This window comes from Mus musculus, chromosome 11 (genome assembly GCF_000001635.26).
Source record: "Mus musculus strain C57BL/6J chromosome 11, GRCm38.p6 C57BL/6J".
Classification (NCBI taxonomy): domain Eukaryota; kingdom Metazoa; phylum Chordata; class Mammalia; order Rodentia; family Muridae; genus Mus; species Mus musculus.
In genome coordinates this window covers 105,552,905-105,577,874 of record NC_000077.6, presented here as the reverse complement: position 1 = coordinate 105,577,874, position 24,970 = coordinate 105,552,905, and the positions used below count along the sequence as shown (strand labels likewise).

The following is a 24,970-nucleotide window of genomic DNA, read 5'->3' as shown; positions in this document are numbered from 1 at the left end:
GAAGCATGGTAGCACACAGCCTGACTTGGTGCTGGACAGGTAGCTGAGAGTTCTATATCTTTATCCGAAGGTAGCCGGAGACTGTGTTCTACACTGGGCTTAGCATGAATGTAGGAGAGCTCAAAGCCCACCCCACAGTGACACACTTCCTCCAACAGGGCCACACTACTCCAACAAGGCCACACCTCCTAATAGTGTCACTCCCTATGTGCCAAGTATTCAAATAACACTCAGTAGGAAAGGGGGCCATTCCTATTCAAACCACCCCACTAACTAAAAGAAACTTGCAGAAGAAAGGTTTATTTGGCTTACATCTTACAGTCCATCCATCATCAAGGGGAGACAAGGCAGCAACTCTAGGCAGGAACCTGGAAGCAGGAACTGAAACAGAGGGCATGGAGGAACACTACTTACTGGCTTGCTTCCCATGACTTACTCAGCTACTTTTCTTATACAATCCAGGCCCATCTGCCCAGAGATGGCTCCACCCTCAGTGGGCTGGGTTCATTACATCAATCATTACTCAAGAAAATGTCTGACAAGTGCCTGCAGGCTAATCTGATGGAGGCAGTTTCTCAATTGAGATGCCCTTTCCCAGGCATGTGTAGTTTTGTGTTAAGTTGACAAAAGCTTTAACAATCTGGAAAAGTGTACACTCTTAGGAAGATTATGTTATTTATTTATTATGTATTGACAAGGTTTCACTACGTAGCACCTCAGAGATCCTCCTGCTTCAACCTCTCAAAAGCTGGGGTTACAGATGTGAATCATCACACCCAGCTAAGTGAATTTTTAAAAAATATAAGGCTAGGCCTCTTCCTACCAGATAGAAAAACATTTTACAAGTCCAAGATCATGATGTATATCTATAATCACAACACTCGGTGGTTGAGGCAGAAGGATTTGACTTTGAGGCCAGCCTGGGTTGCATAGCCAGATTCTCAAAATACAAAACAGAATAAAAATGTATTTTAGAGTCACAGTAAGGTGTGGTGTTGGCTCTCAAATAGAAAAATACATTAATGAAAAAAGATTAGATCCTTGTTTGCAGATACAAGTGAAATGGCTGACATTGAGTGTTGGGACAATTGGTTCTTCTTTTAGAAAAAAAAAATCTTCTACAGCATACTATTCAGAAGTAAATTAACTGGACTTTCCCAGCGATTGATATGGGCCAAGGCATGAAGACTCAGCGGCAAACAGGATAGGCCAAGACTGGCACATCTAGAACCAAGCAAGCAGGAGCTGGCAGGGTTGGGGCTGCAGGGGATTCCAATATGATAGACAGGGGCACTGAGCAAGTGAAACAGAGTGAGGATGACAAGAGTAGGTCTCCTCACTGCCTCTCCTCTCTCTCCCCTCCCCTCCGTTCCCCTTATGCTCCCCCCCCACCTCTCTCTTAGTAAGGTATTATAGACAAGGAATGGCAAGCCTCAAATGAGTTGGGGGAATGCTGGACAGGAGAGACCAATATGTTTATATATTTATATGATGTTATCTCTTTCCTGGTTCTGATGCTTATGCTAAATTTGTGTAAAATAATCCCCTTATTTTTAGAATATGCACACTAAAGGCAGGCATGGTGGCACACCTTTAATCTCAGTACTCTGAGGACAGAGGCAGGCAGATCTCTATAAATTCAAGGTCAGCCTGGTCTACATAGAAAACTCCAGGCCAGCCAGGGCTACATAGCAAAGCCCTGTCTGAGAGAGAAAGAGAGAAAGAGAGAGAGAGAGAGAGAGAGAGAGAGAGAGAGAGAGAGAGAGAGAGAGAGAGAGAGAGAGGAAACACTGAATGAGGTGCCTAGTGTTTGGGAGGGCTTTGTATCCCTTTACTCTCAATGGCTCAGAGAAAAAGATGTGTATCTTGTATTTTGTAGAACGAAGGAGAGAAAGAAGAAAGGAAGAAAAGAAAGGTGATGAGATGATACAATGAGGAATCAAGCTGGAGAGGCTATTGTGACTCTTTGTAATTTTGAAATTATTTCTAAACAAGTTCAAAAAAATGAATTTCAGATGGATAAAAATAGTTTCATCTCTTAAAACCAGTGGGTCTCAACCTTCCTAACACTAGGATCCTTTAATACAGTTCCTTGTATTGGGGTGACTCCCCCAATAATAAAATGATTTCCTTGCTACTTCATAATTAAGTTTGCTGCTGATATGCATCATAATGTAAGCATCTGATATGCAGGAGATCTATATGTGACTCCAAAGGGATCCTGACCCACAGGCTGAGAACCATTACTTAACATATTAAAATGTCTACAAAAGTATTTGCTATGCATGAAAATGTATTGTGATAATCTTGATAATAAAAAATTAAAATAGCTGGAGAAATGGCTTAGCAGTTAGGAGTGCAGGTTGCTCTTGTTGAGGACCCAAGTTCTGTTCCTCGCACTAGCACTATGCTGCTAACCACCCGCTCTAGCTCCAGGGCATCCAGCACGCTCTTCTGGCCTTCACGGACACCTGTACTCCCATGTGCATACCTACACAAAGACACGCATGCATATACATAATTATATATAATAAATCTTTAAAATAGAAATATAGGATATATGCATCAGTAGGAAATGGTGTGTGTATATATAAGTATATATATAAGCACATATATATATATATATATGTATATATATTACAGAGTGTTACACAAACATTAAAAGGAATACATTTGATTTATACATACCAACCTGTAAGGATCTCCAAAATATGTTGTTACATGGAACAGAAAATACACTCCCCACCCAGAAACAGAATATGATCCCATATATGTTATTATTTTTAAAAAAATAGAAATAACTGCTATGGGACCAAGGAGATGGGTAAAGGCGCTTGCCAAAGGCCTGATTAGCCTGAGTTTCATCACTGGAACCTACAAAGTAGTAGAGAGCCAACCCCTGCAAGCTGTCCTTTACCCTCTGTCAGTGTGTTGTGGCATCATGCATGGCACCACATATGTACACATACATATAAGTAAAGAACCTGCTGTGGTGGACCACATATGTGTGTGTCTGTGCTTATAAACATACAGACTTGTCTGAGAGAACACACTAAACAAAGAGCTGGCTCTAGAGATGCTTCTAAGTTTTCTACAATAGTCACACAATGCTTTTATTACCAAAAGAGAAGAGCCAAAGTCAGGGAGGGAGAGGCAGGAAAATACATTTTTCAAAGAGTTCTTTTTAAAATTGATCACAATACTTAATGTTGGGAACTATCTTTAGGTAACTGGAAAATTCCTAGTCCAAACTGCACATATAGGGACTTGGCCTTGCCACGGCCTGTGCTCAGGTACACTTTATCATTAACTTAATAGAGAATTAGGCAGCCCGCTGAGCCACTCGCTGGGCCACAGTCCAGAAGTGAATTCCCTTGCAGCTTTCCAAAAGGAGGTCAAACAAGTCCTCTGGGACTCTCAACAGAAAGTTGCCAAAGGCTAAATCTGGCATAGAAGCCAGGGGCTGGTCTGGGATAAACTGTGCCAGCATATGTCGGTTCTGCTTTCAAGGCCCTGACGAGAACAGGAAGGGTGGGAGAGCTGCTTCCAAGAGCAGCCTTACAGCAAGAGATGGAGTCGGGCTGAACCTGCAGATGTGGATTCTTCACTACCACCTCGACCACTCCTGTCCTGTTTGAATCTGGTTTTATTAACCTTCCTGTTCTTTCCTCAAGCAATCCATCATGTCAACCCAGTCACTCCAACTGTGACCAGACTCAAGGCAGAAAAACAAAACCAGTAGTGAGATGTTTTTGTTTTGGTTTGGTTTGGTTTGGGTTTTGGTTTCTTATCCCTCTCTTCATCCAAACCTCTATTTTATTTTAAATGTATAAAAAGCAGCCAGTTTTTTAATTAAGTGACTTTTTTGATCCTCTTTTCTGCTATGATATTTTATTAAATTATAATTCACAGATCCAATTCCTTATTCAAAGTCAGTGATTTTGATCATATTTCCAGGGGCTCGGTCATCGCGATACGTTTTAGACTACTTCCAACACTCCTGTTTAGCCACTCCCTGTTTCTCCCCAACCCTCTCTATCTACTACGCTCCACATTTATCACACCTGAAGGCATTCAGTACACGATGACTTACGAACGGCTTCCTTCACTTTGCTTAATGTTACTGAAGTCCAGGCCTGCTGTGGTGTGTGTCCTTATTCTCTGCTGTTTTCCTTTCAGGGTGGTTGGTTTGATTGTTTGGTTTGGTTTGGTTTGAGGCAGGGTCTCCTGTGGTCTAGATTGACCTTTGAACTCTCGATCTCCCTGCCTCCACCTCCCGTTTTGATTAGAGATGTGCACCAGCATACCTGCCTTGTACTCTAAGTGGCTGGATGGCACTCTGTCTATAAGACACTTTCATTTGTCTGTGCTGGTTCTCACTTTGGAATAATATGAGCAGTGGCACTGTGAACATTAGTGCACGTGTTCTGTGTGAGCACACATTTTTCAATTCTTTTGTGATATACCCACAAATCAATGGATTGTGTGGTGGTGTCATGTGTTTAAGTGTCTGATAAACTACTAAGCTGTTTCTCAAAGCAACTGTGCCATTTCTAAATTCCCACCAGCAATTTATATCAGTTTCCGTTTCTTCACATGCTTACCAATACTGACATTTGTCTTTTTATTTTGTGTGTGTGTGTGTGTGTGTGTGTGTGCATGGACGCACGCGTTTCTGCACATGTACGCATTCCTGCACATGTGCGCACGCGCATACATGCAACGAGGCCAGAAAGGGTCAGCTCTCCTGGGTATTGGAGTTACAGGTGGTTGTGAGCCATTTAATGTGCTTGGAATTAATTATGAAGAGCAGGAAGCACTCTTAACTGCTATGCTATCTCTCCAGCCCCACCTGCCCCAACCCAGTTTTGTCCTTTTTACTACAGCTGTCCGAGTGATGTGAAGTGGTTTTTCATTCTAGTTTTGGATGGCATCTTCATACTGGCTAATGACAGTGGAACATATTTAGGCCAGTGAGACAGCTCAGTAAGTAAGGGCACAGGCTGCCAAGGTTCACAACCTGAGTTTCATATCTGGGACACATACGGTGGAAGGAGAGAAATGTTTCCGCAAATTGTCCGCTGACCTTCACAAGTGTGCCATGACACTTGTGTGCACACACAGACATATGCATAGACACAAAGTAAATAATTAAATATAATGAAAAAATGTAAACATAGTTTTGGGGCCGGAGAGATGGTGCAGTGGTTAGGAATGTGCACTGCTTCTTATGGAGGATTCTAGATCAGTTCCCAGCACCCACATCAGGTGACAGGTGATTTATACAGCGCCTATAATTCAAGCTTCGGGGCAACTAATGCCTCTGGCCTCGGCAGACACCTGCACTTCAAACACATAGACTCCATACACATGACTTTAAAAAATAATGAAAATATGAAAAATACATTTCATGTGTTTACTGGATTTTTATATGCCCTGTTATTTTAATGCTATTGTAAATGACACTCTTTAAAAAAAAAAAAAAAAAAAAGATTGTTTAGTGCTGGTATTTAAAAATAAAATTGTTCAGTATCTTGATATTTGACCTTCCAGCCTTGCCAAACTGGTCGGGTAGTTTAATAGTTGTTTTTGTTCTAGTTTTCGAGGCTGGTCGGCTTGAAGAATGCAGAGAAGATTGCTCAACTCATCTGGGACTGACTCTCAGCTGTCCCGTTCCGTCAAGTCCTTATTTTCTCCCAATTACTGACTTACTTATCTCCAGGAGTAAACTCTTAGCACATTCCTTTTGAAAATTTGCCTGCCCCTGGGCTGCCTTTCTGACCTATGGCAGGTGTCTCTTTCGCTACTAATCCTACTTAACTAAAGACTCAGCCAGCAGTTACCACATAAACTATGACGCCGACTTTTCCAGGAGAAAAAGACTACAGTGAATTCCTCATTGCTCTGTCTTCTTCACTTGGATTGCATGCACTCATTTCTGTCCTGCAAATTCAATGAACCTAGGTTTTGTGTTGTTTGGGATCAGTGAGCCTGTGTTCCTTCAAGCTGTTGTAATAAAATACCATAAAGTACGTGCCTTATAAACAACCTAAGTTCCTAGCTCACAGGTCTAGAGACAGGGAAGTCCACGATCAAGGCAGTAGCAAATGATAGCTCAGATGAGGAGGGCCAGCTTCCAGGCATCATCTCCCTGACTTCTCACACAAGGGACAGTGTGCGAGTCTGGGAGGATTTTTTTATAAGGCCATTCATCCTGCTCATGAGGGCTCTGCCTTCACAAACTAACCACCTCGTAAAGGCCCTAATGTATTAGACCATGGGTTAAATACATTTGCAAATATGCCATAATATCAGAAGAAAATGACCAGAGCATAGCCTCAGACTCTTGTCTACTAAGTCAAAGGCTACTTCTGCTATAATTGCTACTTTAAATTCTTTGCAGCTAAGGAAAATATGGAGCTGGTGATAACTCGGTTGCAGGGAATGTGTCTAACATACACACTCAAGTTTGATCTTCAGTACTTAAAAAAAAAAAAGAGTGGAAATACATTATAATACAATCTCCAAAAGGCAGTATGTGTGAGAGAACAAATTACATAGGTCTGTATTACATTGATTTTCCAACGTTATTACAAGAAATCAGCACAAAATTAGTGGCTTATACAACACAAATTTATCATACTTCAGATTATAATTTAGTGTAAGTCTCACCAGGCTAAAAATGTCAGGACTGCATTCCTTCCTGAGGGATTCCTGCTTTATTAGCATGATTTGGTCCTATATAGTTATACCACATGTCTCTGCTCCTTGTCTCTTCTCTCCTTTCATCTAGGGAGGTCTCCCTTAATCCTAGCAGCCTCTTTCTGCTCCTTGCATGTAACCTTCTATAATTCAAAACCAACAACCACACATCAATTTTTTTTCATACTGCATCTCTTTGAGCATCCTTCAGAGTTCACAGCTGAGAAGACTTCCTCACCTTTAAGAATCTTTGTCATTAGATTGGCCCTACCCAATTAACCTAAACAGAGTAAGGGAGGAGAATGCGGAATGACTAAAGAGTAAGGACTTCCTTTTGGCAATAAAAAAGCATTGTGGTTATGTAGTGGTGATGCCTGTGTAACCATGGATACCCTGTAACCCACAGACCAGGATAAAATGATACAGTTAATACGTGCATGTTATATTTTATATATAACATTTTTTAATAGAAAAACCATTTAAAAGTATATTTTAATTATTTACGGGGCAAGAGAGATGACTCAGCAGTTAAGAGCACTTGTTCTTGCAAAGGACCTAGGTTTGGTTTCCAGCACCCACATGATGGCTTACAAACACCTCTAGCTCCGGTTCCAGGGTGGCTAACACCCTTTCTAACTTCCATAATACCAGGTATGCACAGCACACATGCATACACACAGGCAAACACTCATATACGTAAAATAAAGTAAATCCAAATATATATTAATTTTAAGCTATCTTTCTAGCCTCTATTTTAATATTTTATAGAAACCATTTTAAAAATATACTGACCCATTGAATTCACACCTAATGCTACCATTTCATTTTCATCTTAATTTTTTTTTATTCTTTGACAATTTTATATATGTATACAACGTATCTTGATCATGTCCCGCCTCCTCATTCCTAACCTCACCATTCTTGCCCCTTCCTCCCTCCCTCATGTCATCTTTTTTTTTTTTTCCAACCTTTTTGTGGGCACTGCTGGATGCTGAGATGGAGAGATGATAGGATTTTGTCACTACCTTTCAAGAGCCCAGGGCCTAAAACAGGAGACAATCACATAAACCCTTCATTTTAATTGAACTTCGTCGGGATTGGGTGAGAAGTGAGCTTTGGGATCAAGAGGGCTATCCTAGGAAACCCGGGCTTCGTTCTAGAGGCAGTAGAGAGCTGCTGAAGACTTCAACTAGGAACTGTCCCTGCCAGGTGTATTTTCGTCACGTGGTCCTGGCAACCATGAATAAGACTGATATGAGGGCAGCATAGTTAGTCAGCGAGAGCAGAAGACCAAGACAGAAATGGTGGGTCCTCGAATGAAAAGCATAAGAGTCAGTATGATGGCAGTAACAGCAGAGAGATCCGTTAAATACCGACTAAGTAAAACTATACCTGTGGTGTGATGTAGACTGAGGAGAGGCAGGAGTTGGGGTGACTCAGATCCTGACTCGGGTCACTAGGTGGCTGGTGGTGCCATTGCTGAGGAAAAAACATATAGAGTAAGAAGTTTGCAGGCTGAGATAATGACCCTGTTTTAGACAACATTTAAGTATAAGATGCCTGGAAAGATGATGCAGAACCTGTGCCCAGTAAGCAAGGAATCTTGGATCTAAGCTACCTAATTTCTCTCGCCACTACTCTGCTGGAGCCTCTTGTTCTTTAAGATGCCACCTTTGTAATGGGAACCTGGGATTTTGTGTGTCTGTGTCTGTGTCTATGTCTGTGGGTCTGTGTGTGTCTATATTTTACCCAGAATTCAACAGTTAAGAGTACTCACCTAATATGTCTCCAGGAAACTGTGAACTACATTAACATTTTTGGTAAGGTCTCATTATGTAGTCCAGGCCTCTTTCTGCCTCAGCCTCTCAAGTCCTAGCATTACAGATGTGTATCGTATCCAGCTCGTAATAACTATTTATTAAACACATGCCTGAGCAGGCTTTGGTAGCACATACTTTTAGTTCCAGCATTTGGAAAGCTGAGGCCATAGGATTGTGACTTCAAGGCTAGCCTGAGCTACATAGTTTGAGGCTGTCTCAAAAATAAACATATGTCTGATCTTCTAGGTCAATAGTTCTCAACCTTCCTAATGTGTCAACCCTTTAGTACAGTTCCTCATGTTGTACTGACTCTCAATCACAAAATTATGTCGTTGCTACAGTTAATTTTACTCTAATTTTGCTACAGTTAAGAATTATAATCATTATTTCAGATAGTCTTAGGCAAACCCTGTGATAAGGTCGTTCAACCCGAAAGGGGTCAAGACTCACAGGTTGAGAATCATTGCTCTAGAGAAACACTTAATTAGAGATACATTTATATAGACAGTTACAAACCAACTCAGTGAAAACAAATGTATCAGAAAGATCAGACAGATGATAACTTACTATCCTAAAAGGTAATATGAGATTCATTTAATTGGTGGATTTAAATCAATCTACTGTAAAGAAGTTAAATTTTTCAAAAGGAACACAGCAAGATTTTGTTTTGTGTGTGCTGCATGCTCTGTAGCACAGGACGCTTTTTATAGGTATTATCTTTTTATCTCACACTAATCCTGTTGTGGCAGATAGTATTCACTTTCCCATCTTATCAGGAAGCAGAAACTTAGAGAGGTTAAATAATATTTTAAAAAAAGATCACTAATCTAATTAACAGTAAAGCCAGGATTCAAACTGAGGTTCCTCTACCTCTAAGATACAGATTCATGGTGTGGATCTTATTTTATGCAAAGACATGATTACGGGGTTAGAGAGAGAACTCAGTCAGTAAAATGTTTGCCACACAGTCATTAGGACCTAGACTTGGATCTCCAGCACCCTAGTAGAAAGCAGGCATTAGTGGTGTACCTTTATAATCCCAGCTTTGGGGGGCAGGGGCGGAGGGGGAAGATGTCTGGATCTTGCTGGCCAGTTCTTCTGGTTGAACTGATAAGCTCTGGATTCAGTGAGAGGTCCTGCCACAAAAGGTACGGTTGAGAGCATTTGGGAAGACACCCGGCTTTGACTTCTAGCTTCCATACATGTGTACACATATGAACACTCATACACATAAAATGCATGGTTATGGACTGCGCATGTTGGCATATACTTACAATGTAAGCACTGAAGCGGGAGGATCATAAGCTCATGGGCTATACAACAAGACATGGTCTCAAAGGAATGGGGAACGTGGTTAATGGTTTAATGGTATAAAACAACAACCTGGTCTTTTGTTGTTTTGTTGGGTTGTTTGTTTGTTTGTTTGTTTGTTTTTCAAACAGAGTTTTTTTGTGTAGCCCTGGCTGTCCTGGAGCTCACTCTGTAGGCTGGGAAGTCTTGAATTCACATAGATCCATTTGCTTTCACCTCCCTAGTGCTGGCATTAAAGACATGCACCACCACACTGGCCAACCTGGTCTTTTGTACATGGAAATCAGTGGCCCTTCACTGTTGCTTCATTTCCTTATTCTTGTTTAGCATTCTCTGTTAATGTCCAGATTTCCTGTCTTCATATGAGATTCTATTCTCTCCCTACCCATCTCCTCTTTCTCTCACAACATTGCTCTGTTTCACACGCTCATTAGACATGTTCAGTAAACAAGGGAGCTTTGGCTGAGAAGGGAAGCATTTGTGCTATTTCAAAAGCCTTTTCCTCAGACTCAGCCCTGACCTGGGCTTCTGTAGCCAGGATTTCTGAAATTGCTGGTGCTCAGTCCAGCAGCCTAGCAGCAGAAAAGCTTACACAAGAAGAGGAAGGGCCAAAGCACATGCTTATTCATAACAAGATGAGCCAAGAGTGTCAGAGGAATTTGCTGAGTGGCAATGGTGAAGCAAAGAGTGATTTGTTCTTCATATGAGAGTTTGGTTGTGCTTTTTCCAGCAAGTGAATGGAAGCCAGCTGAGCATGGGGCATTGCTGGCATGCAAGCAGTTGGTGCACAAGAGAAGGGATGCAACAGAATGGATGCACAGATGGGCTAATATGTTTGAATGAGGGCATTTCTGGACGCTTCAGACCCTTGTAGATTACTTAGGCAGGGAATAATAGTTCCTGCCCATTGTTATTTGTCTGAATGGTGACCTAAAGTTGGGGGCAGACTCTTGCTAAGGAACAGGGCTTTAATGTAGCATGCAGATATTTCTTCTTGGAATCGTTGCACTGAATTAATTTTTTTTCATGGTGGGAATGCACATCAAATAATCAAGACGCATTGTATTCAGGACCTAATTTCCCAAATGTCAGCATGCAATACATTTCAAAAGTAATTCACTTTGCAATGTGTTTTTCCCATTACACTCATAAGGCAGAAATTATTGCAAATAATAGCCTAGGAAGCTGGGATCATCATTATATCAGCTAAGGGGTCTGACTGGGCCATTGACAGTAAAGGTTATTTCTACTGAAAAGGGAAAGAGAAATCCACATTATTTCAAAAACAAACCTATTTGATGTCTTCTATCAACGTTCTCTCTAGCCTCCTATATTTTCTTGATTCCTCAAGACTGTCTTTCTGTAGTTGCCTAACCATGACTTATGATCTCACCTCTGAGTTTTCTGGGTGCTCCTTTCTGGTTAGGACAAACAAAATTAAAAAGTACCCATGCCCCTTCTCTTCTACCTACTCCCTTCTAGCCTTCAAACCCAGGATTCACCACTTTTTCAATGACCGTGAAGCCTTGTTGTGTGTGGCACACACCTGAAATCCCAGCACTTGGGAGGCTGACATGGCCATCCAGGGTTATATAATGAGACTGAATCTAAAAAACACATTGCCACTAAGATGACAGGGAGAGGTCCCCACATCCCAAGCGTGATTTTCTCAAAAGACTTATCAGTTACAGCTTTAGTCTGTACTATACCATATTTTCCTGCAGCTAAAATATTCCTTTGGATTCTTTCTCGGGTTGTTTTATGTGTGTATGTCTTAGGCTCCAATTAGATTTCCCATTCCCTGGAGATCTCGAGGCCCCTGCCTTTTATTTCTTTAGCATCCAGGAATAGTACAATGACTCATATTAGAATGGCATAAAAGCCACACCTGTGGATATACTTCAACCAGCCTTAGACTTTTGACAGTGATACAATGTTACCAAACAACCATCAGATGAACTTCAGAAGGCTAAAGATAAGATGTGAGCATCCGACCTGTCCCAGGTGGGTCTTCCTCCCAAGAATAACTTAAAGGTTTCTCTTGTCTGTTTTAGTTGTCTTTATGAAATCTCATAATAAAAATTAATTTAAAAATCACCTGTATTAGATGGATGCAAGTGGAGGGATGGGTATGTGCATGTGCATGCATGTGTGGGAGCTTACAGAGGCTCCTATCCCCCTGGAGCTAGACTTGCAGGTGGCTATGGATCACCAGCATGGGCACAAAGAATTTAATGCAGTAATCTGGAAGGCAGTAGTTCTTAACTACTAAGCCTTCTCTACAGCCCCCTGGGGTAAAAAATATATATCAACTAGTGGTTGGAAGGGTCTGTGCTAGAACACATGATGGACAACTGTTCATTACCAAAATATTCTTCATCAAATTTAACAATTCAATAGATATTTGTTAGGATATAGTACATAGGTCACTTATAATAGGTACAAAAAGGATGTCAAATTTATGTTCCAAGAAACTAGGATCCATAAGGTGAAATTCACACATAACAGGATAAAATGTGTTGCTGCTAGCAGTGTGGCACTGAAGGGGTAGATGAGATGTGGATGAGGCCGTGGCCAGTGAAGGGATTATGGTGTTAATGTGGCCTCAGATGATGGATAGAGAAGAAAGCAAGGCACAGAAACAAACTGTGTGCTGTACTTGAGTGGTGATGGGTGTCTACTCCAGTTCTGAGAGATGGTCTTTTTCTTGGGTTTTTATTATTTCCTGAATTTCTGATTTTTAGGCTGGGGTTCTTTTCACATCCATCTTAATAATTTCCTTTACCCATCTCTCCTTTTAGAATGTGTTTGCTAATGATGAACACTCTATGTTTTTATTTTCATGAAAATGTCAATTTAGCCAAAAATATTTACCTTAATTTCTGAAAGTATAGAATTCCCCTCTATTTTCACTGGATATAGAAATCTTAAGTTTGCTTCCCCCCCCCTTTTTAAAGAAACCATCCCAGTATCTTCTGGGTTTTATTGATTCTGTTGAAAAAGTTAGCTGCCAATAATACTGTTATTTATTTGAGAACGATGCATCTTTTTAAAACAAAAAAAGCTCTGAATAATTGTAACATTTGAATGATTGCTTACAGGGCTGAGGATACAGCTCAGATAGGGAGAGTGGTCATCCAGCATGCATGAAGCCGTGGGTTCAGTCACCAGCAGCACCACTTCAGACTCATGCTGCTCTTGGTTTCCCCAGCACTTAGGAGATGGAGAAGTTCAAGGTCATCCTTGGCTGTCTAGTGAGGCTGAGACCAGGTTGGACTACATCAAACCCTGCTTTGAACAATAACAACCCCCCCCACAGATATATCTGCATGTAGTTTCAATGGTCTAACCAAACATCATTTTCTTTGTATTTACCCTGTTCAGAGCTTGAATGTATGGCTTAATATCCTCTGTTAGTTTGGGAATTTTTCCTGATTGGCATTTCAGGTATGGCTCCTACCTTGGTGTATGGGGCTATTTTGGGCCTCTTAATTTGTTCAAGTGAGCTCGGTGCCTACCCTTTTACCAGTACCTCACTGCCTTAGACACAAGAGCTTTCCATTAAATACTGAGAATAAGAAGTATGAATCGTCCTGGTATTTTGTTTCAAAACTAGTTCCGTTAGTCTTTCCACTGAGTTTTAGAACCAGTTGTCAACATATTAGAAAATAGAATTTTTAAAATTAACTAAGAGAACTAGGCTTTTACTATTTCTAAATTCATAGCATTCCTTCCACTTCTGGTTATGAATCCTTTGTTGAGAGCAGCTATAAAAATCTGATTAAAACATAAACCCATCAGGCTTTTTCAAGACATCCGGGAGCAATCAAGACAGTCAGAACTTCAGGATCATAAAATCTTTAAGACGGGGAGAAGAGTGAGCCTGATTTTATGATTGCAAATATCCCTAAGAATCTGACATCTCTCAAACTGCACATGTGCAGAAAAACACAGAAAGCAGCTACAAAGAGGCCGGTCTGAGCTGACATAGTCCTGGGGGACAGAATGTGTTCAGGGTGCATCAGGGAGAAAGGACCCCAGCAAGGGCATAGGCTTGGGCCTTGGCAGTGAGGGAAGCCCCGCTTCGCCTAGATGATGTACCTGAAGCCAATCTCACTGCCAGAAAGTAATTAACTCTTCTATGGAGGATCATATCTTAGATCTGTCGTACAGACCCACCTAAGTTGTTTGTTCCTTTACCAGAAAAACATCTATCAGAATAGCTTCAGAAACCACCTGACTGAGTACTTATAGAGACGCTACCAGCACTCACATGCTGCCTGTTGGCATGGAAAGGGTCCAGAAATCTGGAAACACAAGTTACAGTTTCTTACAAAGTTAAGCATCCTGTTGGCCTTTGTGCCAAGGGTGTCTTTTCTAGGTATTTATTAATGAAAAACAAAGTCTTATTTTCACATAGAAACCTGTATTCTGGTTTTTACGGAGACTATTTAAAAACAAACAAAATCAACAAAACAAACCCCAGAAACAACCCAAATGTCTTTCTGGTAAAGGGATAAACAGTTGACTAAGGTGACTCTGTGTACGGAATACTATCTAGCAATCAAACGGGAAGTGCGGGTTACTGATAAAGCCTGATGCTAAGTGAACTGCACCACACTCTGCATGGTTTGATTCACATGATATTTTAGAAAAATAAGAAGAACAGGAGCATGAAGTGGCACTGTGCGTGGGGTGCCAGGGCTTGGGAGGGGATGGGGATCCAACCATAAAAGGGAATAAGGGGATTTGGCTGAGATCGGAACTGCCCTGTGACTCCACTGTAATAATAACAACAGAAATGTATATATTTGTGAAATTTTGGAATTTTACAATAAAGAGGTTTTGTTTATAAATTTTGAAAAGATGAGGAAAAATAATGAAAAGTTTGACTTTTGGGTTTTTTTGTCTTTTCAAAAGAATCTTCCATATATAAATATATATACACATAATTACATAAAATGTGCATTTAAATGAGTATTTATAAGGCAAATATCCTTGAAGTCCCATTAAGGTCCAGAAATGGAACTTGGGGGCTGGAGAGATATCTCCACAGTCAAGAGCACTGGCTGTTCTTCCAGAGGGCATGGGTTTAATTCCCAGCACCTACATGATGGCTCACAACCATCTGTTACTCCAGTTCCCAAAGGAAGGTAATGCATTCTTCTGATCTCCGGCAACAGCAGACATGCACATGGTGCGTAGATGTACATTCAATCAAGACACCCAACACATGAAACAATGAAACTAAACTGTTTTAAGAACTGGAAACTGAGGTATGAGGAGGTCATGGTTGTTAAGTGTGTGCTCAGCGTGAACAAAGCTCTGGGCTCAGTCACCAGCAGGAAACAAGAAAGGGAAGGAAGATAAATGAAACTGGAAGGTCCCTTTTCGAGGGTCTAGTTTGAATCACAAGTCCTTCGCCTCCACAGTAACCATTATTCTGACTTACAGTAATCCCCCATGATTGCTGTCACTCAGATGTACATCCCTAAACACAAACATCTTGTCCATGAAAACAAACAACAAACAAACAAACCTCTGTTACAAACCGCACTTTAAGCTATAAGCTCCCCTCTGTTGTTTCCTTTCCTTACAACTGCTTAGGCCCAAGGTCTGAATTCTGCTCTTTGCACGCTTGCAGTAAGCTTTAGTGTGTTCTTGTGTTCTCTGGGTTTCCTGGAATTCAGCTTTGGCTTCCAAGACTAGATAGGGTTCAAGTCCTGTTTCCAAAGTCTTCCGAAAGAGAGTGCAATGGTGTTTGGTATCTCCTTATGGTGATGTTGCCAGGGTATCAATTTCTCTCAAGATAAGAAAGCGTATGATATCTGATTATGTTTTTGTGCTCATGTTACCTGAGTTTAGGAGAACAAGTCTCAGCCCAGGTAGCCCCAACAGGTAATTCCTGACTAATTATTCCAGTTTACCAGTATACTCTTTAGAGACAAGTAATAGTGAAAACAGAGAAAGATGTATTTAATATGCACACATTGGGAAGAGCAACAAAGGGGTCCATTGACACCCTCACCCTAAATATGTCATTGGAGCACTGACATGAGGTTCACATTGGAAAAGATCCAGGAACATGCATCATTAAGCAGTCCTCGTCTATGTGGGATGCCTCCCATCCCTGACTCATCCTCTCAGATTGGGTTTGTCTTGAAGGTGGTCTGATTAGTTGTCAGAATCACAGGAAATCTCTTCCTGTGAGGCAAGTTCTTCCTCTCTGGCACCAAGACTTCAGTCTTTTTCTTCCTCAGCATGAGACTCCCAAGGGTGTTTTAATTAAGGGTGGGCCATTGTTTCAATAGTCTGGTAGCTGAAGAGATCATCACAGGTGCCCTTATCTTGTCTCGGTAGCATTTCTCCTTTCTTGACTGTGGTGGCTTAAATGATAATAACCCCCATCCCCAGCCAGGTTCTCATGTCTTTGAGAAAGTAACTAAGATAGACTTTTGTTCCAGGAGTAGGGTATTTAGGGGAACAGTCTGACCATGCTGTTCTTTGTAGGAATGGGAAAAACTTTGTAAGTTGAAAGTATGTAATTTACTTTTGGATTTTTACAAGGTGGGGGTTGCAATTTAAAGATTGCCTTGAGATTTCAAACTTTGGACTTTTAAATAGTGTTGAGATTGAAAAACTATGTGAACTTTTGAAGTTAAAATTTATGATAGGCCCACAGGTCAATGGGGTCAGGGAGTAGAATGTGGGGCTTTGAATGAGAATACTTGCTCCCCAGTTAATGCAACTGTTTGGGAAGGATTAGGAGGTGTGGCCTTGTTGGAAGAGGTATGTCACTGGGGACAGATGTTGAGCTTTCAAACGACTCAACACATGCCCAGTTTTCTCTCTATGCCTCCTGCTTGCAGATCAGGCTGTGAGCTCTCAGATGGTCCTGCTGCCATGCCTTTGTTCCCCCATTGTGTCTTCTAACCCTCTCAAACTGTAAGACCGATTATATGATTTATTTTATAAAGTGCCTCAGTCATGCTGTTTTTGTTTATTGTCATGACAATAGAAAAGAAAATGACTAAGCTACTGACAATGACCTCACCAGCAGCAGCTGCTGCTTACTGTATCCCTTCATTCTTTGGGGTTGCAAGATGCCAAGATTCTACCTTTTCTTAGCTTTTGTCAATGGGAAACATTATAAGAAGACACATCTTATCTCTTTCACTTGCTTACCTAGCAGTACCTTTCATCTGGGAAAGGCAGAATAAATGAAATTATTTTCCCTTGTTTTCCCAGCCTCAGAACTTAGTTCTGACTTAGTTCTCTAGATCTCCTAAAGATAAGCATTTTCTTTTTTTAAGAAATTTCCTACTTGATTCATGTGTTTAAACACGTGCTTGAGAGCTGGGGAGATGGCTCAATCGTTAAGTACCTGTCACATAAGCATAAGAACTCGAACTCAGATCTTTAGTGTACATGTAAAAGCCTGACTCGGTGACATAGATCACAACCCCGACGCTGGGGGTGGGGATAGAAACAGGAGACTTACTAGAGCTCATTGGCCATCTAATCTAGCCCAGTCATGAGATTTGAGTTCAGTGAGATCTTTTCTTAAAAATAAGGTGAAAAAAGAAAAAAAAAAACAAAAACCATCATGTTGGTTGACCTCTGGACACACACACACACACACACACACAAATGTGTGCACACAAAAGTGCATGCATACACACATGCACAAACTTGTATGCACATATGCATATATACCCACATACACATATATACATGTAAATAAATAAACATTTGATGACTTCAATTCATTGAAATTTTTATTATTTATCAAAATTCAAGTAGTCCTATCTTCCTTGACTTGACCCCACCATACTTGTGACACAATGCTGGTAGTTGTTGATATGGTCCCTGCTGTCTGTTTTGACAGCAGGTATGCTCTGTATGCTGCCTCCTCCAGCCACTTCTCCAGGATACCCTGGTATCTTTTAATGGGAAATAGTAGATAGAGATCATATTGTGGGTCTTAGGGATGTTTACTGCTGCTAGCTGGGCATTATTTTCAATGTTTGCTTGTAGTTTTCAGTATACAGAATAGACAACATTTGCACTACACAGAAAGAGGAAATGCACACATGCATCGATTTTATCAGTAAGATAAAATCCCTCATGAATTTATATTGATACTTCCTAGTCAAACCTGTTCTCCGTATTCAGGACCTTTGTTGTTGGTGTCTACCACTCTCTGAGATCTCTGTGTCTTTTTGAATTTATGGACATTTAAAATATTTTTTTCTTTTTCACCTAATTCTCATCTTTGGGTATGACTGTTGAATTTATTTGCTCTTATTTTCTTTCTGGCTTAGTCATTTCTTAAATTATTTTGGCTTTATTTCTGATCATTTCCTGAGTTCTGTCTCTTTGTTTCTGAGTTTCTCATTCTTATTCTGTTATTTCATATTGCATATTATTTTCTTAATGTCTTTTATCTCATTGAAAATAATAGGCTACAGTTTTAATCTGTTCTACGAGTACTTTTCCTGAAATGATCTTACTGCCTGTGGGGATGTTATTCAGTTCTTTGTTCCTCATTTTTTTTCAAAAGTAAAAATTATGTGACCTTGATATTTCTATTTTACCTTTTAATGTGGAATCACTTTTCTCAAACTTATGTTTCAAAGTAGCACGCCAGTCAGGAACGTCGGTTCTTCCTAGGACTCTCTCTATTGGTTTGAGAAATGTTAAGAGCGAGCTTGTTTGCTTCAGGGTGTGTCACCTTTTGCTCCACAGCTTTTCTTTCCTCCATCTGCTGCTCAGGGCCTATTTAGTCCTCATTTCCCTCCAAGCCATTTATTCTTCAGTCTGAGGTTCTGTTCTCCAAGGTCTGGCAGGTTGGTTTTGAAAGTTTAAGGGAGCACAGCCGTTCTAGCCTCTTAGCCCTTTTCCCAGCTGGCTTGGTGCTATGATTGGTCAAACCCCCATTTCTGCTGATGTTCTTGGGTTAGCCTGCTCTCTGACTGACAGCTGTTGGCTATTTTGAGGTTTTTCAGGTCCACTCAATGTAGCTTCCTTATCTTGCCCCAGACAGTGACACAGTGCAGGTCGTGTGGCTGTTGGTTCTTTATCTCACACACACACAGACACACACACACACACACACACACACACACACACACACACACTTGTATTTTAGCATTTATGGAGACATCTTGTTACCTAGTGCTATGATTTGGATGTGTTTACTGGAATTCATATGTTGGAAATTTAATCTTCAGAGTCTTATGTTATAAAAATAGGAGTTAGGGCCTTTGGGAGGCTTTTTAGGTATAAATAAAGTCAGAAGGGCACGTTCCCCATGATCAGTAGCATTAGCGGCATTACAAGGAAGAGACCTGATTTGGCTTACTTCCCGTGTCACCATGTGATCCCCTCCAACATACTAGGATTCATCAAGAAAGCCCTCACTCACCTGGTGCCATGTTCTTGGAAGTTCTTGCCTCCAGAACCATGAACTAAACATTCCTCTATTCTTTTATAATTCCCAGCCTGTGGTAATCAGTGATGGCCACAGAAAACAGATGAAGACACATTTGTTACAAATGTTGCTCATGAGTTTCTAGCTTCCCTCTGCAGTTATTTTTCCCTCTTTTTACATAAGGGTTTAGAGAGGATTAAAAAAACTATGCTGTGGATGCTGTCATCTTCCCAGAATCCTCTCCCAAGTTATTTCAATTATAAGGATATTCTGTATTACAGCCCCTTTGGGAGGTTGCTCATAACTTATGAGTGTTGACATATTGCTTCTATTTGGGCCTAGGAAGGTTAAGAGCTTTAAATCTCAGCTGTTTGTGATTTCACAATTAATGACCAAACATAAGGAAACTAAAATATGAACCTAGTGTACTTTTTAAAAATTTAAATTTAATTACAGCAGAAGCATCTCTGAGGATTTGGGGGTTATTTTTAACAATAAATGAAGGAAACCAGTTGTGTTTATATTCTCAGAATTAACACAATGCCACTTTCTTTTATGGAGTACAGATGCATAAATTACATGTATACGAGTTTCATAGGCTATATTCACACACATGGCTGCAAATCTAATCTTGTCAGAAATTTGTTAGAACTGGCAAAAAGAAGAGAGACAGGTTTTTCAGAAGCAGGCAGCCGATTGATAGCACTAATAGGCTCTAAGAGAAACCAGCACTAACAATCTTCAGAACTAGAGGAAGTCTCAAGTGCCCACCCAGACTGCAGTCTCAAGAGTCTAACTCAGTGTGTTTAAGCTCGGACGATTGTTAGCAATTAACAGCATCAGGAAGAAATGGGTTTTGCTGTCTAAAAATTTTTCAACCAGATGACAAGGTGTGGCACCAGCAAAATAGAACAAACAGAAGCAATGCTTAGGCATGAAATAAAAATAGATAAATAAATATTAAATAAATAAATAAAGATAACAGAGCTGCCGTATCTAGGAAACAGCAGCATAGAGCGAGTATTGAAGAGGAATAGTTGAGGATCCAGGGGCAACTCTAGGGCCATGTTATAATGCTGTGCAAGTGGCATTACGCACGGTTGCCATAGCTACAGAACCACACACGCTATAGACACATAGGCCCTATGGACCCACCCACCCTGCTGCTACTGCCTTCCACACCGCCCCTGTGAATTCTCTACAGCATCAGTGTAAGGGGGGAAAAGGCCGTATGGCTTAGATCAAAATATTGTTTTCACTTCGAAAAATCAGAATACCAGAGATTCAGAGCCAAAGAAAAACATAGAAAAAGACTTGTTTCCCAGGGGTTAAAGGCTTTAGAGCAGCTACTCAAGGAGGAAAGGTCAGTGCCCTGGGATGCTCACCTGCACATCTACTCTCCTGATCCTTCCTACCCTCCCTGGCCACACAGATCCTGCCTCTCTGCCTCAACAGTGGCACCCAGGAGAGTTGCAATGCAGATTTGAGGGGTAGGTGTGATATTTTGGGTCTCTGGTTCTATCCTGCCAGATGTAAGTCAAAGCCTGCGAGTTGAAAGCAAGCAAATCAACAGTGGCTGCTTAGGACAGAAGCTGGGAAACAAGCAGGAAACAAACAGAAGAGCGAAGCGTCTGGGAGTCGAGGTCTTTGCACAGCAGCCCGTTTTTAGGGGGTTGGACAATAAGCAGCAAAAATGCAAGGTGGAGGGGCACCCAGCAGAGCACCACATTTCCCATGGCCTCCTCTTCCTGGAGAGCTAGCTGGCACTTTGTCAACTGAGGGACTTGCTTCTTCATGTCCCTGTGTTATGGTGTGAGGAGTAAAATAACTTGAAGACTTGGTGGCTCTATTTTAGAGATTTCTGACAAGGCGAATCCTCCAGACCCTTGTACACACAGTTTTATTTGCTGAGGTCACAGAAGCCATCCCTGTCTGAAGTGTGAAAGACGATATGATACAGAGGAAAGATACTGCCATTCATGTTAGTGTCCTAGGAGTGATACAACAACGCGTGCCTAGGGCTGGCTGGCTGAGGACAATATGCATGTATTGTCTCACGGTTATGAAGGTTGGAGGTCCAAAGTCAGAGTCCCCAAGAACCCTACTATGAATCTTCCCTTGCCTTCTCTCAACTTCTCATTGTTTTCCAGGAACCTTTGTGTCTCACTTTCCAAGTGCATCTGTCCAGTCGTCCGTAACCACAGTTCTCACCCTCCTGCCACATCTCTGCTTGATGTTCTCTTTGCAAGGATACCAGTCACATTAGATTACAGCCTAGGCCTAATCCACTGTGGCCTTGTTTTTATTAGATACACCTGAAATTACCCTATTTCCAAATATGGTCACATTCTGAGGTACCAAGGAGGCAAGACTTCGACATCTCATTTTGGTGAAGATACACCTCAACCCTTAACACCATTCCTCTCTCTACTTTGAATCTAAGCCCAGGCACTTATTGGCTATGTGATACTAGGTGACTCTTTTAGCTTCTCTGAGCCAAGGTTTCCTCCTTTGCATGAGATATGAAGTGGGGGGCCGGGGGGAGGAGGAGCGCAGGGTTACAGCATGTTTCTCCCAGAGTTAAAGATAGGGGCACATTTGGTGGAGAGTGGTCTGCTCTGGACTCACTTGTTAGGGGGTAGAGCAGGGAAGAAGTACTTCTGATCCACTGAGTGAATACTAAGATAGAGATGGAAAGGAAACTCAGGCTCATGATTTTTCAGACATTAATGCCTTGAATTCACTTTAGGTTGCTTCATAACAGGCCAGGCCTGCAATGGTTTGTGTGTGCTCCTAGGTGCTCACTGTTATTATTCTTAGGACATTTGGAAGAGCTTATTACAGATATTCTGATCCACCTGTTCATCCATTCCATCCATCCATCCATCCATCCATCCATCCATCCATCCATTTATCCATCCATCCATCCATCCATTTATCCATCCATCCATTCATCCATCCATCCATCCATTCATCTATCCATCCATTCATCCATCCATTTATCCATCCATCCATCCATCCATCCATTTATCCATCCATCCATCCATCCATCCATCCATCCATCCATCCATTCATCCATCCATTCATCCATCCATTTATCCATCCATCCATCCATCCATTTATCCATCCATCCATCCATCCATCCATCCATCCATCCATCCATCCATTTATCCATCCATCCATCCATCCATCCATCCATCCATTTATCCATCCATCCATCCATCCATCCATCCATCCATCCATTCATTCAACAAATATATAGTGAATAGCCAAGATAGAAAAAGAACAAAGTAAAGAATCCGATCTTTGGAGTTTGCACTTCTGTGCACGCAGAGCCTAGGAGTGTACTGATTATTTATACTCAAAGCAGGCACACACTGTGAAGAAATGAAGCAGTGAGGACTCAGGACACCAGACACAGGGAAGGGCTCACAGACATGACTGAAACCCAAAGGTGTGTGACACGTAAGGACTGTTTTCTGGCCTGGAGAAAAAAGGCAAGCTGAGTGAATGGTAACATGGAGGCCGAGACCAGACGTACCTGCCATGACCAAGGGCAGCAGGGAAGCCCCAGTGGCTGGAGTGTACATGTGGTAAGTTTTAATAACAAAACTATGTAAGCCTAGTTGTAGAGACATACGAGAACGTGTCAAGGATTTAAAGTCAGTAAGAACCAAATTCAGACTTGGGCCCTGATTACTTTCATATGCTTGGGCAATTCATTGGACATCGGTGAGCATCAGTTTCCTTATCTGTAAAATGGGGAAATAAGAGCTGTTTGGCAGGGATATTGCCAAGTGAAAACTGAGGTTTGGAAACGGATGTGCTCTGGATAGACTTGAGGTGGGCTTGCTTCTGTACATTGCTTGTTCTGGGGCTTCCAGGCTAGAGGTCGGCGTTCTCATAGGTGAAGGGGTGATAATAATAGCATATAATAGAGATGTTATGAGGTTTAACTAGTGTCTGTGGGTTTGTTTTTGTCTTCCTCTGGACTTGATATTCTCATTTCTCTCAAAGATTTATTCTCTCTCTCTCTCTCTCTCTCTCTCTCTCTCTCTCTCTCTCTCTCTCTCTCTCTGCCTGTCTCCCAGCACTGAGATTACAAGCATATGCTACCACTCTGACTTCTTTCCTTCCTTCCTTCCTTCCTTCCTTCCTTCCTTCCTTCCTTCCTTCCTTCCTTTCTTCCTTCCTTCCTTCCTTTCTTCCTTTCTCTTTTCTTTTCATGAACTCTAGGGAATCAAACTTAAGTCCTCATCTTTGAAAGGCTGGCACTCTATGAACTGACCTTATTTCTCTCTCTCTTTTTTTTTTTTTTTTTGCAGTTTTCCTTTTTTCAAATTTTTTTATTTTAGTCTTCTTTCATATATTACATCCCAACTACAGTTTCCCCTCCCCCATCACCAGCTCCCTGTTGCATACCTCCACTCTCCCCAAGGTGCACTCTCCCTCCCCTCAGAGAAGAGCAGGCCTCCCAGGGATATCCACCAAACACACCATAACAACCTGTTGTAAGACCAGACACATGCCCTCACATCAAAGCGGGACAAGGCAACACAGTAGGAGGAAAAGGGTCCCACAAGTGGGCAAAAGAGTCAGGAGCAGCCTCTGCTCCCACTGTTAGGATTTCCACAAGAACACCAAGTTACACAGCCATGACATATATGTAGAGGACCTAAGTCAGACCCCTACAGGCTCCTGGTCTCTGTAAGTTCACGTAGTAGCCTTGCTCAGATGATTCTGTGTGCTGTGTTCTCCTAGTGTGTCACTGACTCCTCTGGCTCCTCCCATCCTGCCTCTCCCTCCCCCACAGGACTCCCCAAACTCCACCTCATGTTTGGCTGTGGGACTCAGCATCTGTTCCCATCCGTTGCTGGATAAAGTCTCTCTGGTCTCTTTGATGATGATTCTGTTAGGCTCTGGTTCCAGCACATTCTGCAGGCAGGAGAATCTGTAGGTCAAAGGTTTTATCATTATTCATGAGCTCTTTGAGCGATGTCTCTCATGTCTGCTTGCCATGTTATCTGTATGGGTCAAGATGGGCTTTCTGCAGAACAAACAGTCTCATCATTAAAAAGGGTCATGCCTCACACCTGCTCCATTTAGTGTTGACTCCGTCCTCACACCAGACAGTCAGTATTTGAAGACCCAGTGAATTGGACAGCCACAACTGTTGCCCCGGTTGCCCTAGCAAAAGTGGGAAGAGGAGTATGATGAATTGTGCACTGAATCTTAAATAGTCTTCCCAGAACCAGCACTCACATGCATTGGCTAAAGAGAGTCACATGACCACACTTCCAAGTAGTGTGGTAATACAACTATCCCATATTCCAAAGGGAGACCAGAGAATATCCAGAAGTCGCATAATGACTTATTTTGTACTAGATATGGCACGGGCCCTTTATTCTTTTCTCTGTGCTGCCCAGCTCCTCCTCCACTTACCCTTGGTCCCTTTCTGAACTGAATATCTCGACTGACTCATGAATCCTGTCTTTAACTGCGTCCAGACTGCAATTTAGCCAGACACCAGCAAGGAGACAGGGAATGAGCTGCTTGCTCCAGGGGATAGAGCCAAGGTGGGGACAGGGTGTAAGAGATGCTCTCTCTCTAAACTTCCTGTTTTCCCGTTAGATAGGATCAGAATGCTATCTATGTCAGGGCTGTTGAGAAAATCCAGTGTGTGAATATAGCACGTCATAAAGAA

At 41.6% G+C, this 24,970-nt stretch overlaps 1 long non-coding RNA gene across 1 annotated transcript; it reads right to left on the bottom strand.

Moving 5' to 3' along the window:
- Positions 1–284: 284 nt before the first annotated feature.
- Positions 285–24,211, bottom strand: Gm39422. The gene is made up of 4 exons (XR_880251.2): positions 24,097–24,211; positions 9,552–9,658; positions 8,095–8,181; positions 285–381 (listed from the first exon to the last, which is right to left on the bottom strand). It is a non-coding gene; the product is annotated as a predicted gene, 39422 (long non-coding RNA).
- Between the last annotated feature and the right edge of the window lie 759 nt (positions 24,212–24,970).